Source organism: Ranitomeya variabilis, chromosome 1 (genome assembly GCF_051348905.1).
Source record: "Ranitomeya variabilis isolate aRanVar5 chromosome 1, aRanVar5.hap1, whole genome shotgun sequence".
NCBI lineage: Eukaryota > Metazoa > Chordata > Amphibia > Anura > Dendrobatidae > Ranitomeya > Ranitomeya variabilis.
In genome coordinates, this window is record NC_135232.1 from 1,016,658,288 (window position 1) to 1,016,672,026 (window position 13,739).

A 13,739-nucleotide genomic window follows, 5' to 3' on the forward strand; every position below is an offset into this window, starting at 1 on the left:
ACTGAACCCTCACCAGATCTCCCAGGCCGATCAGGACGAGCCAAATGGAAAGCACGAACCAAATCGGCAGCATGAACATCGGAGGCAACAACCCAAGAATTATCCTCCTGGCCATAACCCTTCCACTTGACCAGATACTGAAGCTTCCGTCTCGAAAAACGAGAATACAAAATCTTCTCCACCACATATTCCAATTCCCCCTCAACCAACACCGGAGCAGGAGGATCAACGGAGGGAACCATAGGTACCACATATCTCCCCAACAAGGACCTATGGAACACATTATGAATGGAAAAAGAAGCTGGAAGGGCCAAACAAAAAGACACCGGATTGATAATTTCAGAAATCTTATAAGGCCCAATAAAGCGAGGCTTGAACTTAGGGGAAGAAACCTTCATAGGAACATGACGAGAAGACAACCAGACCAAATCCCCCACACGAAGCCGGGGACCAACACACCGACGACGGTTAGCAAAACGTTGAGCCTTTTCCTGAGACAACGTCAAATTGTCCACCACATGAGTCCAAATTTGCTGCAACCTGTCCACCACAGAATCCACACCAGGACAGTCAGAAGGCTCAAGCTGCCCTGAAGAAAAACGAGGATGAAAACCAAAGTTACAAAAGAAAGGCGAAACCAAGGTAGCAGAACTAGACCGATTATTAAGGGCAAACTCGGCACACGGCAAAAAGGTCACCCAATCATCCTGATCAGCAGACACGAAGCATCTCAAATAGGTTTCCAAGGTCTGATTGGTTCGCTCCGTTTGGCCATTTGTCTGAGGCTGGAATGCTGAAGAAAAAGACAAATCAATGCCCATTCTAGCACAAAAGGACCGCCAAAACCTAGAAACGAACTGGGAACCTCTGTCAGATGCAATATTCTCCGGAATACCATGCAAATGAACCACATGCTGAAAAAATAATGGAACCAAATCAGAGGAGGAAGGCAACTTAGGCAACGGTACCAAATGGACCATCTTAGAAAACCGGTCACAAACCACCCAGATGACAGACATCTTCTGAGAAACAGGAAGATCAGAAATAAAATCCATGGAAATATGCGTCCAGGGCCTCTCAGGAATAGGCAAAGGCAAAAGCAACCCACTGGCATGGGAACAGCAAGGCTTAGCCTGAGCACAGGTCCCACAGGACTGCACAAACGAACGCACATCCCGTGACAAGGAAGGCCACCAAAAGGACCTAGCCACCAAATCTCTGGTACAGAAAATCCCAGGGTGACCAGCCAACACCGAACAATGAACCTCAGAAATTACCCTGCTAGTCCATCTATCAGGAACAAACAGTTTCCCCACTGGACAGCGGTCAGGTTTATCAGCCTGAAACTCCTGAAGTACCCGCCGCAAATCAGGGGAGATGGCAGAAAGAATCACCCCCTCCTTGAGAATCCCAGCTGGCTCAAGAACTCCTGGAGAATCAGGCAAAAACTCCTAGAAAGGGCATCAGCCTTCACATTCTTAGATCCCGGAATATACGAGACCACAAAATCAAAACGGGAGAAAAACAGAGACCACCGAGCTTGTCTAGGATTCAACCGCTTAGCAGACTCGAGGTAAATCAAATTTTTATGATCAGTCAAGACCACTACGCGATGCTTGGCTCCCTCAAGCCAATGTCGCCACTCCTCAAATGCCCACTTCATAGCCAACAACTCCCGATTGCCGACATCATAATTACGCTCAGCAGGCGAAAACTTTCTGGAGAAGAAAGCACATGGTTTCATCAAAGAGCCATCAGAATTTCTCTGAGACAAAACGGCCCCTGCCCCAATCTCAGAAGCATCAACCTCAACCTGAAAAGGGAGAGAAACATCTGGCTGACGCAACACAGGGGCAGAAGTAAAACGACGTTTAAGCTCCTGAAAGGCCTCAACAGCCGCAGAGGACCAATTCATCACATCAGCACCTTTCTTCGTCAAATCGGTCAGAGGCTTCACCACACTAGAAAAATTAGCAATAAAGCGGCGATAAAAATTAGCCAAGCCCAAAAATTTTTGAAGGCTCTTTACAGATGTGGGTTGAGTCCAATCATGAATGGCCTGGACTTTAACAGGGTCCATTTCAATAGCCGAGGGAGAAAAAATGAAACCCAAAAAAGAAACTTTCTGAACTCCAAAGAGGCACTTAGACCCTTTCACAAACAACGCATTAGCACGAAGGACCTGAAACACCATCCTAACCTGCTTCACATGAGACTCCCAATCATCGGAAAAAAACAAAACATCATCCAAATACACAATCATGAATTTATCCAGATAATTCCGGAAGATATCATGCATAAAGGACTGAAATACCGATGGAGCATTAGAGAGCCCGAATGGCATCACAAGATATTCAAAATGGCCTTCGGGCGTATTAAATGCTGTTTTCCATTCATCACCTTGTTTAATACGCACGAGATTATACGCCCCTCGAAGGTCGATTTTAGTAAACAAACTGGCACCCTTAATCCGAGCAAACAAATCAGAAAGCAAAGGTAAAGGGTACTGGAATTTGACCGTGATCATATTGAGAAGGAGATAATCTATACAGGGTCTCAAGGAACCATCCTTCTTGGCAACAAAAAAAAATCCCGCTCCCAATGTTGACGAAGACGGGCGAATATGCCCCTTCTCCAAGGACTCCTTTACATAACTCCGCATAGCGGCATGCTCTGGCACAGACAGATTGAAAGTCGGCCCTTAGGGAACTTACAGCCAGGAATCAAATTAATGGCACAATCGCAGTCCCTATGAGGAGGCAGGGAACTGGACTTGGGCTCATCAAATATATCCTGGAAATCCGACAAAAACTCAGGAACATCAGAAGAAGGGGACGAGGAAATGGACATCAAAGGAATATCACTATGTATCCCCTGACAACCCCAACCAGTTATAGACATAGATCTCCAATCCAGCACTGGATTATGTACCTGTAACCATGGAAAACCCAGCACAACAACATCATGCAAATTATGCAACACCAAAAAGCGAATATTTTCCTGATGTGCTGGAGCCATGTACATGGTCAACTGTGTCCAGTACTGGGGTTTATTCTTGGCCAATGGCGTAGCATCAATCCCCCTTAGGGGAATAGGGCTCCGCAAAGGCTACACCCAAATAACTATAAGGGGGCACCACGGATTGTGGGATCACCCCAGACCTGGGATAAGCTAGTACTACACAACAAAGAAGAAAAAACGACCAGGTCTATAAACACAGGGATCACCACATACAATATTTAAACAAAACACAGCTTTATTCAAAAAAAACAACAATACAAGTAGCAAACCACATATACTTTTAAAAACATTTAAAAAGGCACAAACATGCCATATACAGAAGCCCGCAATAGGGCTAATAGCCCGCACTGAACTCTTAGGACATGAATATGTGGAATAACTATATAAATGTGACCAGCCCCTGTATGAGCAGCATATCCTTATCGTATGGACAACACAGTTGAAAAACCATATACAAATGAACAACCAAATAACACAGGCCCTATATGTTAATGACGCCGTACACCATAATACGTATGCCCATTAGGTCTGTGAAAAAGATGGATAAAGTATAGCATGCAAAAGTCTCATGCACTATGTACGTAGATATATAGATAGGGTCTGACCATCAGGCTGCATAATAACATCAACCAAACGGAAAATAAAAGGAAAGACCACCCAAAAATACCTTATATCAAACTAAAGTGCATGGGCCCTGGGAACAACATAAGCCCAGTATTCCATGGAAAGCATGGCCACTGGGGAATCAATGTCCTTATAGTTACCACTCTGAGATAATCCTAATATGTAAAGCCGCTAGGCAGAGTCCAAGTACGGGCTACACAAAAGCCCAACGCGTGTCGCCACTAGAGCGGTGGCTTCATCAGGGGTGATGTGTGAACGCCAGGTATGCTACTTAAATAATGAACAATATTAGTATACCTGAATCAGCTGTGTTGCTAAGACATCTCGCCGCATGGAGCTACTGGCGGTGGCCATTACAGCTAGTCCCTCAGTCAAGAGCGCATGCTCCGGCGTCTTATGGGCGTCACCGTAGTGACGCACCGTTACTAGGACAACCACATGTTCTGTGGATGGCGCGTGCGTAAAGAGCACTGAAGGGTTCCCAGGGCGCGTGCGCACAATGTCTCCTGCATTGCGGAGGCTGTGCGTGTAGAAACCTAGGTTCCAGTGTCCTGTTTCGTGATAGCACATATTTATAGAGCTCAAATGATGACGATAGAGTAGTGGTCAATCTAAGCAAATAAAGCACACATGATGATCTTATAAATGGTACAATATCACTGGCTATAGTATAGTGGAATGGCCCTACCAGGTACACCAGATATTTTATGAGAAAGTTTGTGCACTATATTGACAGCCAGTATTTTATCAGTATTGTGAAAAAGAAAAGGAACATATGCACAATGCATATTCAATTACCCATACTAACTGTTTGTATATCCACACATGGGACTATGGTTCTAGTATCATTTAGTGGCACTTAGTACCCCACAAAAACAATTATTATGTAGTTTATAAACCAGAGGATAAATGTATATGTATGCCACCACATACAAAATCCAAAGGTCAGAAAAACAGAGTCCATATTTCAAGACTCTATCACAGGGGTTCACCAGATAGAAAAAACACACATAAATTATTATGGAGGTAAAGGCAAAATCTACGGTGACCAACCCCGGTATAGAGTCCTGGAGGATCCAAACAATAGGGGCACTTCAATACTCAAAGTGACAGTGCTCAGCGAGCACATAGATAATGTAGTATGCCCAGACTGACTCAATAAGGTATAATGTGGTACCAAGAGTACACATAAGGCTGAAACCCAATTGGTATGATCACACCCCATGGCCTAATACAAAAAGCCACATACTGGAATTACAGAAAAGATACACGATATCCAAATAGAGAAAAATACAGCTTTATCGATATTAAAGAGAGCAAATTGCACCAAAATTTAAAGCACAGGTACTCAGTATTCTTATGTTAAACGGCACATGCCAGAGTTCACTCAAGTTGTACCGGTATATATGACCATCCTAGAAGCATATAGATAAAAGACTAAGTAGAAACGGTTGACCCTTAACACCTTGTCTAATATTGCACAGAGACAATCACAAAAATGCCAGTTTTTAGAGACTTAATGTAGTTTCAAAAAAGGCCAAAAAAGGCCGAAAAACAGACTACAAGTACAGGAGGAGGATATGCTGTCCATACAAGTGAAGGCAACAAGAAACCTAAGACACTTCCAAGGAAGATCCCCATAATGGAGTATTTACAACAATGTTTATAAGACATGCAATAAAACCCAAAAAAAGGCAGTACAAAAAATCATTATTTATAAAACCCAGTGAACAATAGATCTTCGTTTAAGCCACAGGGGGTTAAACAGTTCAGTTCGAAAATCCATCTGGACTCCCGTCTCAGGAGCTCCGAGGTGATGTCACCGCCTCTGATGTTTGACTGAACTCCCTCCAGTCCCATAACCTTAGTGTCTTTCCATTGGGAGTTATGCACCGCCAGATAATGTGAAGCCACAGATGAGATGGTCTTGCCTTTTGCTTTATCTTTTACAGCCGTAGTAATGTTTGAAAAGTGTTGTTGGATACGTCTTCTTAGTTCTTGCGTGGTTTAACCGACGTAGATTTTGTGGCAGGGACAAATCAAGGCATATATTAGATTGCGAGATTTGCAATTAAAGTAGGCCTTGGTGGAAACCTGTAGGGATAAAGTAGATAAAACAGAGGCATCACCCAGGGTGAATGGGCAGATATTACATTTCCCACAGGGGAAAGTCCCATTCAGTGTAACTCCCCTATTCAGTCTCCTAGTGGGGCGCTGGAAGTGGCTATGACTTAGGCGATCTTTTAGGTTCTTAGCCCTTCTCGCTATCAAGCTTGGTTGGCTGGCAATATGGGGGTGAAGTCTTGATTCACTTCGTAAAATACCCCAATATTTGGACAGAATCTGTCTCACGTCATGCCACTGATTGTTGTAGGCTGTAATAATGCCAAGTGGTTTTTCCGGGACTCTAATCTTGGGCTGTAAAAGGCCCTCCCTACTACTATCTCTAGCTGCCCCAAAGGCACATGAAATTACCTTATGGGGGTAACCCCTTTCTCGGAACCGTGAAGTAAGCTCCCGGGAGTGCTCCAGGAAATCCTCCTGCTGGCTGCAATTTCTCCTCACCCTATAAAACTGGCCTTTTGGGATTCCTTTCTTCAGGTGGTAAGGATGGAAACTGGTGAAGTGTAGTAGGCTATTTGAAGCCGTAGGTTTCCTATACAACGATGTCATAATCCTGTTCCCATTTATACGAAGTTTCAGGTCCAAAAATTCAATCTCCGTCTGCGAATAATGCGAAGTCAGTCGAATGTTCCATGGGTTATCGTTGAGGGCCCTGATAAAGCCTTGGCAGTCTTCCAGGGTGCCTGTCCAGAGAAATACCACATCGTCAATATATCGTTGCCATTTGATTACATGTTTCAAGTACCCCTCTAGACAGTACACCCTGGTGACCTCCCACCACCCTAAGAAAAGATTGGCGTAAGCGGGGGCACATCTGGCCCCCATGGCGGTGCCCCTCACTTGCCTGTAGAAGACACGATCAAATATGAAGAAGTTTTTGTCCAAAATAAACAGTAACAGGTCCAACAAGAATGAGTCGTGCCCTCTATCTCCAGTGGTGTTTTGGTCCAGGAAGAATGATACAGCTCGTATGCCCAATTCATGGCTAATGCAGGTATAGAGTGACTCTACATCTAAAGTCACAAGCCAAGTTCCAGAGGGAACTTCGAAGTCTTGGAGCTGGGAAATGAGAAAGGTGGAATCTCTAACATTAGATTGTAGAGTTAGCACAAGTGGCTGGAGAAAAAAATCAACATAAATGCACGGTCGCTCCAGCAATCCCCCTATACCCGACACAATGGGCCTACCTGGAGGAACCTGCAAAGACTTGTGCACCTTTGGGAGCATGTAAAATGTCGGGGTCTTTGGATGACAGTTTTTCAAAAATTCTCTCTCACGTTTGGTTATGATGTTATATGAGAATAGCTCCGCAAAGGCTCCAAGGAAAAACCACAGCGCTTGGCAAATTCTAAGTCCATTAAGTTCAGGGCAGCGCCAGAATCCACAAATGCCATAACAGAAAAGGACGACAATGAGCAAATCAGGGTAACAGACAAAATAAATTTAGGCTGTACAGTACTAATGGTAACAGACCTAGGGACCCTCTTAGTATGCTTAGGGCAATCAGAAATAGCATGAGCAGAATCACCAAAGTAAAAACACAGGCAAATCAGACGTCTGAATTTCTGCCTTTCTGCTCTAGTCAAAATCCTATCACATTGCATAGACTCAGGACTCTGCTCAGAGGACACTACCATATGGTGCACAACCTTGCGCTCGCGCAGGCGCCGATCAATCTGAATGGCCAAAGACATTGACTCATTTAGACCAGCAGGCGTGGGAAACCCCACCATAACATCTTTAAGGGCTTCAGAAAGACCCTTTCTGAAAATCGCTGCCAGGGCATACTCATTCCATTTTGTGAGCACAGACCACTTTCTAAATTTCTGGCAGTATACTTCTGCTGCTTCCTGACCCTGACACAGAGCCAGCAAAGTTTTTTTCTGCCTGATCCACAGAATTAGGCTCGTCATACAGCAATCTGAGCGCTTGAAAAAATGCATCAACATTGAGCAATGCAGGATTTCCTGGCTCAAGGTAGAATGCTTAGTCCTGCGGGTCGCCACGCAGCAAATAAATAACAATCTTTACCTGCTGAATGGGGTCACCTGAGGAACGGGGTCTCAGAGCAAAAAACAATCTGCAATTATTTTTAAAATTCAGAAATTTAGATCTATCCCCAGAAAATAAATCAGGAATAGGAATTCTAGGCTCTAATACAACTGGACAACATAATCTTGGATACTCTGTACCCTTGCAGCGAGTTGATCCACGCGCAAGGACAGACCCTGAACCTCCATATCAGCACCAAAATCCTGAACCACCAGAGATTAAGGGGAAAAACAGACAAAACAAGCTACAAAGGAAAAAAAATGACTCAGAACTTTCTTTTCCCTCTTTTGAGATGCATTTAACACATTGTGGGCCAGCTGTACTGTTATGACCTGGTGGTTAAGAGGCCACACTAATATGACCTGGTGGCTAAAACGCAACATGGGACGAGCTCTGAGGAGGTGGTATCTCTACTGACCGCAGTCCCTAATCCTAACAACAACACTAGTAATAGCCGTGGGATGTTCCTGACTCTCCCTAGACACCTCTTCACAGCCTAAGAATTAACTACCCCTAAAGAAGGAAATAGAAAGCTATCTTGCCTCAGAGAAAACCCCAAAAGGAAAGATAGCCCCCCACAAATATTGACTGTGAGTGAAGAGGGAAATGACATACACAGAAATGAAATCAGTTTTCAGCAAAGGAGGCCAATACTAAACTTGATAGACAGAGAGAAAAGGATACTGTGCGGTCAGTATTAAAAACTACAAAAATCCACGCAGAGTTTACAAAAATGAACTCCACACCGACTCACGGTGTGGAGGGGCAAATCTGCTTCCCAGAGCTTCCAGCTAGCCTGAATATGACATAGTGACAAGCTGGACAAAAAGGGACATATTTGCAAAGCAATAGTGTCCAAAGAAAATGGACAAACAAGAACTAGCAGAAACTTATCTTTTGCTGACAAGGACAGGCCATATGAGAAATCCAAGGAGAGAACCAAATCCAACCTAAGACATTGACAGCTGGCATGAACTAAAGCCCAGAGCAGGTTTAAATAACAAACCCAGGCAAGGCGATCAGTGATGGCAGCTGCAACAGCTACCTAACGGAGCAGCAGTTCCACTAGAAACCACCAGAGGGAGCCCAAGAGCAGAACTCACAAAAATACCATTAGCAACCACAGGAGGGAGCTCCAGAACGGAATTCACAACACAAGGTCACCAGATCATAACAGTACAACTGGCCCACAATGAGTCAAATGCATCTCAGAAGAAGGGAAGAAAGAGACATTTTTTTTTCTGTAGCCTGCTTTGTCTTTTCTTCCCTCTTTTCCTCTGGGTGACTGAGGAGTCTTGTGCTAGCATGGATGTTCAGGGATTAGTTTCTCGTGTAGACCAGCTTGCTGCTAGGGTACAGGGTATTTCTGATTATATTGCTCAGACTCCGCTTTTAGAGCCTAGGATTCCTACTCCTGATTTGTTTTTTGGGGACAGGTCCAAATTTTTGAGTTTTAAAAACAGCTGTAAACTGTTTTTTGCTCTGAAGCCTCGTTCCTCTGGTGATCCCATTCAGCAGATTAAAATTGTCATCTCCCTGCTGCATGGCAACCCTCAGGATTGGGCATTTTCCCTGGAATCTGGGAATCCGGCCTTGCTTAATGTAGATGCCATTTTTCAGGCTCTAGGATTATTATATGATGAACCAAATTCTGTGGATCAGGTGGAGAAGACCTTGTTGGCCCTGCCTTTCCACTTAACCAGATACTGAAGTTTCCGTCTGGAAACACGGGAGTCCAAGATCTTTTCCACCACATACTCCAACTCACCCTCAACCAGCACAGGAGCAGGAGGATCAGCAGACGGAACAACCGGCACCTCATACCTCCGCAACAATGACCGATGAAAAACATTATGAATAGTAAAAGATGCTGGGAGGTCCAAACGAAAGGACACAGGATTGAGAACCTCCAGAATCCTATAAGGGCCGATAAACCGAGGCTTAAACTTAGGAGACGAGACCTTCATAGGAACAAATCGAGAAGACAACCAAACCAGGTCCCCAACACAAAGACGAGGACCGACACGCCGATGACGATTAGTGAACTGTTGAGTCTTCTCCTGGGACAACTTCAGATTGTCCACAACCTGTCCCCAAATCTGATGCATTCTATCAACCACAGCATCTACTCCAGGACAATCCGAAGACTCCAATTGACCGGACGAAAAGCGAGGGTGAAACCCTGAATTACAAAAAAATGGAGAAACCAAAGTGGCAGAACTGGCCCGATTGTTAAGGGCAAACTCTGCCAATGGCAAAAAATCAAGCCAATCGTCCTGATCAGCGGACACAAAACACCTCAAGTAAGTCTCCAAGGTCTGATTAGTACGCTCAGTCTGGCCATTAGTCTGAGGATGGAATGCAGACGAAAAAGACAAGTCGATGCCCATCCTGGCACAGAACGCCCGCCAAAATCTAGACACAAACTGAGTACCCCTGTCAGACACTATATTCTCAGGAATACCATGCAAACGCACAACATTCTGAAAAAATAGAGGGACCAGCTCAGAGGAGGAGGGCAATTTGGGCAAAGGTACCAAGTGAACCATCTTGGAAAAACGGTCACACACCACCCAGATGACGGACATCCTACGAGAAACAGGAAGGTCAGAAATAAAGTCCATAGAGATGTGCGTCCAAGGCCTCTTAGGAATAGGCAAGGGCAACAACAACCCGCTGGCCCGGGAACAGCAGGGCTTAGCCCGAGCACAAACATCACAAGACTGCACAAAATACGTACATCTCGAGACAAGGAAGGCCACCAGAAGGACCTAGACACCAGATCCCTGGTGCCAAAAATTCCAGGATGACCTGCCAACGCGGAAGAGTGAACCTCCGAAATAACTCTACTGGTCCAGTCATCAGGGACAAACAGTCTACCAGGCGGACAGCGATCAGGCCTATCCACCTGAAACTCCTGCAAAGAGCGCCGCAGGTCTGGGGAGACAGCTGACAATATCAATATCACCCCATCCTTCAGGATGCCAGTAGGTTCGGAATCACCAGGCGAGTCAGGCTCAAAACTCCTAGAGAGGGCATCCGCCCTCACATTCTTAGACCCAGGCAGATATGAAACCACAAAGTTAAATCGAGAGAAAAACAACGACCAGCGCGCCTGTCTAGGATTCAGACGCCTGGCTGACTCAAGATAAATTAGATTTTTGTGGTCAGTCAAGACCACCACCTGGTGTCTAGCACCCTCAAGCCAATGACGCAACTCCTCAAATGCCCACTTCATGGCCAAGAGCTCCCGATTTCCAACATCATAATTTCGCTCAGCCGGCGAAAACTTTCGAGAGAAAAACGCACATGGTCTCATCACTGAGCAGTCAGGACCTTTCTGCGACAAAACTGCACCTGCTCCGATCTCGGAAGCATCTACTTCAACCTGGAACGGGAGCGAAACATCAGGCTGGCGCAACACAGGAGCAGAAGAAAAGCGGCGCTTAAGCTCCCGAAAGGCCTCCACAGCCGCAGAGGACCAATTAGCAACATCAGCACCCTTCTTGGTCAAATCAGTCAAAGGTTTAGCAATGGCAGAAAAACCCGCTATGAATCGGCGATAGAAATTAGCAAATCCCAAGAATTTCTGAAGACTCTTTAGAGAAGTAGGTTGTACCCAATCACAAATAGCCTGAACCTTAACAGGGTCCATCTCCATAGATGAAGGGGAAAAAATATATCCCAAAAAGGAAATTCTCTGAACCCCAAAAATACACTTTGAGCCCTTCACAAATAGAGAATTAGCTCGTAAAACCTGAAAAACTCTCCTGACCTGTTGAACATGAGATTCCCAGTCCTCCGAAAAAATCAAAATATCATCCAAATACACAATCATAAATTTATCCAGATATTCACGGAAAATATCGTGCATAAAGGACTGAAAAACGGAAGGGGCATTCGCGAGACCGAAAGGCATTACCAAATACTCAAAATGGCCTTCAGGCGTATTAAATGCGGTCTTCCACTCATCCCCCTGCTTAATCCGCACCAAATTATACGCACCACGTAGATCGATCTTAGTGAACCACTTCGCCCCCTTTATGCGAGCAAAAAGATCAGTCAGTAAAGGTAACGGGTATTTAACTGTAATCTTATTCAGAAGTCGATAGTCGATACAAGGTCTCAATGAACCATCCTTTTTACCCACAAAGAAAAACCCTGCCCCCAGAGGAGACAAAGAGGGGCGAATATGACCCTTTTCCAAAAATTCTCTGATATACTCCCGCATAGCAGTATGTTCAGGTACAGACAAATTAAACAAGCGACCCTTAGGAAATTTACTACCGGGAATCAACTCAATAGCGCAGTCACACTCTCTGTGAGGGGGGAGAGAATCAGTTTTAGGCTCCTGAAAGACATCATAAAAATCTGACAGAAATGCTGGGATCTCAGAGGGAGTAGATGAAGAAATGGGAACCAAAGGTGCATCCCCATGAATCCCCTGACATCCCCAGCTCAGCACAGACATTGATCTCCAGTCCAAGACTGGATTATGAATTTGTAACCATGGTAATCCAAGTACTAATACGTCATGTAGATTATATAACACAAGGAAACGAATAATCTCCTGATGGTCTGGGGAAAGATGCATAGTCACTTGTGTCCAATATTGTGGTTTATTGCTAGCCAAAGGTGTAGAATCAATACCCTTTAAGGGAATAGAAACCTCCAGAGGCTCTAAATCAAACCCACAACGCTTGGCAAAGGACCAATCCATGAGACTCAGAGCGGCGCCAGAATCCACATAAGCATCCACAGTAACAGATGATAAAGTACAAATCAATGTCACGGACAAAAGAAACTTAGACTGCAAGGTACCCATAGAAAAAGATTTATCAACCTTTTTATCAACCTTCTTTATGCGTTTAGAGCATGCTGATATAACATGAGCTGGATCTCCACAATAGAAGCACAACCCATTTTTGCGCCTGTAATTCTGTCGTTCGCCTCTAGACAATACACTATCGCATTGCATATGCTCTGGTGCCTTTTCAGAGGTCACCGCCAAATGATGAACAGGTTTTTGCTCAGAAGATACCGCCATATGGTGCACAGGTTTTTGCTCAGAAGATACCGCCATATGGTGCACAGGTTTTTGCTCAAAAGATACCGCCATATGGTGCACAGATTTTTGCTCAGAAGATACCGCCATATGGTGCACAGATTTGCGCTCCCGTAAACGCCGATCAATCTGGATAGCCAATTTCATGGCATCATTCAGACCTGTAGGCACAGGGAACCCCACCATGACATCCTTCACGGCATCAGAGAGACCTTCTCTGAAATTAGCTGCTAGAGCGCACTCATTCCATTTAGTAAGCACCGACCATTTACGAAATTTTTGGCAGTATATCTCAGCTTCATCTTGCCCTTGGGAAAGAGCTATCAAGGCTTTCTCAGCCAAAATCTCTAAATTAGGTTCTTCATAGAGCAACCCCAAAGCCAGAAAAAACGCATCTACATTTAATAACGCAGGATCCCCTGGCGACAATGCAAATGCCCAACTTTGTGGGTCACCCCGCAATAGAGAAATAACAATTTTAACCTGTTGCGCAGGATCACCAGCAGAGTGAGATTTCAGAGACAAAAACAATTTACAATTCTCTCTGAAATTCAAAAAACGGGATCTGTCTCCGGTAAAAAATTCAGGCATAGGGATCTTAGGTTCAGACATTGGAGCACGTATAACAAAATCTTGTAAGTTCTGGACCTTTGTAGCCAGGTTATTCAGACCTGCAACCAAACTCTGTGGATCCATGATTCAAACAGGTGTAACCAAAGCCATTCAGAGATTAAGAGGAGAGGAGAAAAAAAAAAAAGGCTGAAGACTGCAGTTTAAGCAAGGAGTACAAATAAGCACTAAGGTGCACTTTCCAAACACAGAAGGAAAAAAAACCTTTTCATATCCTTTCCTG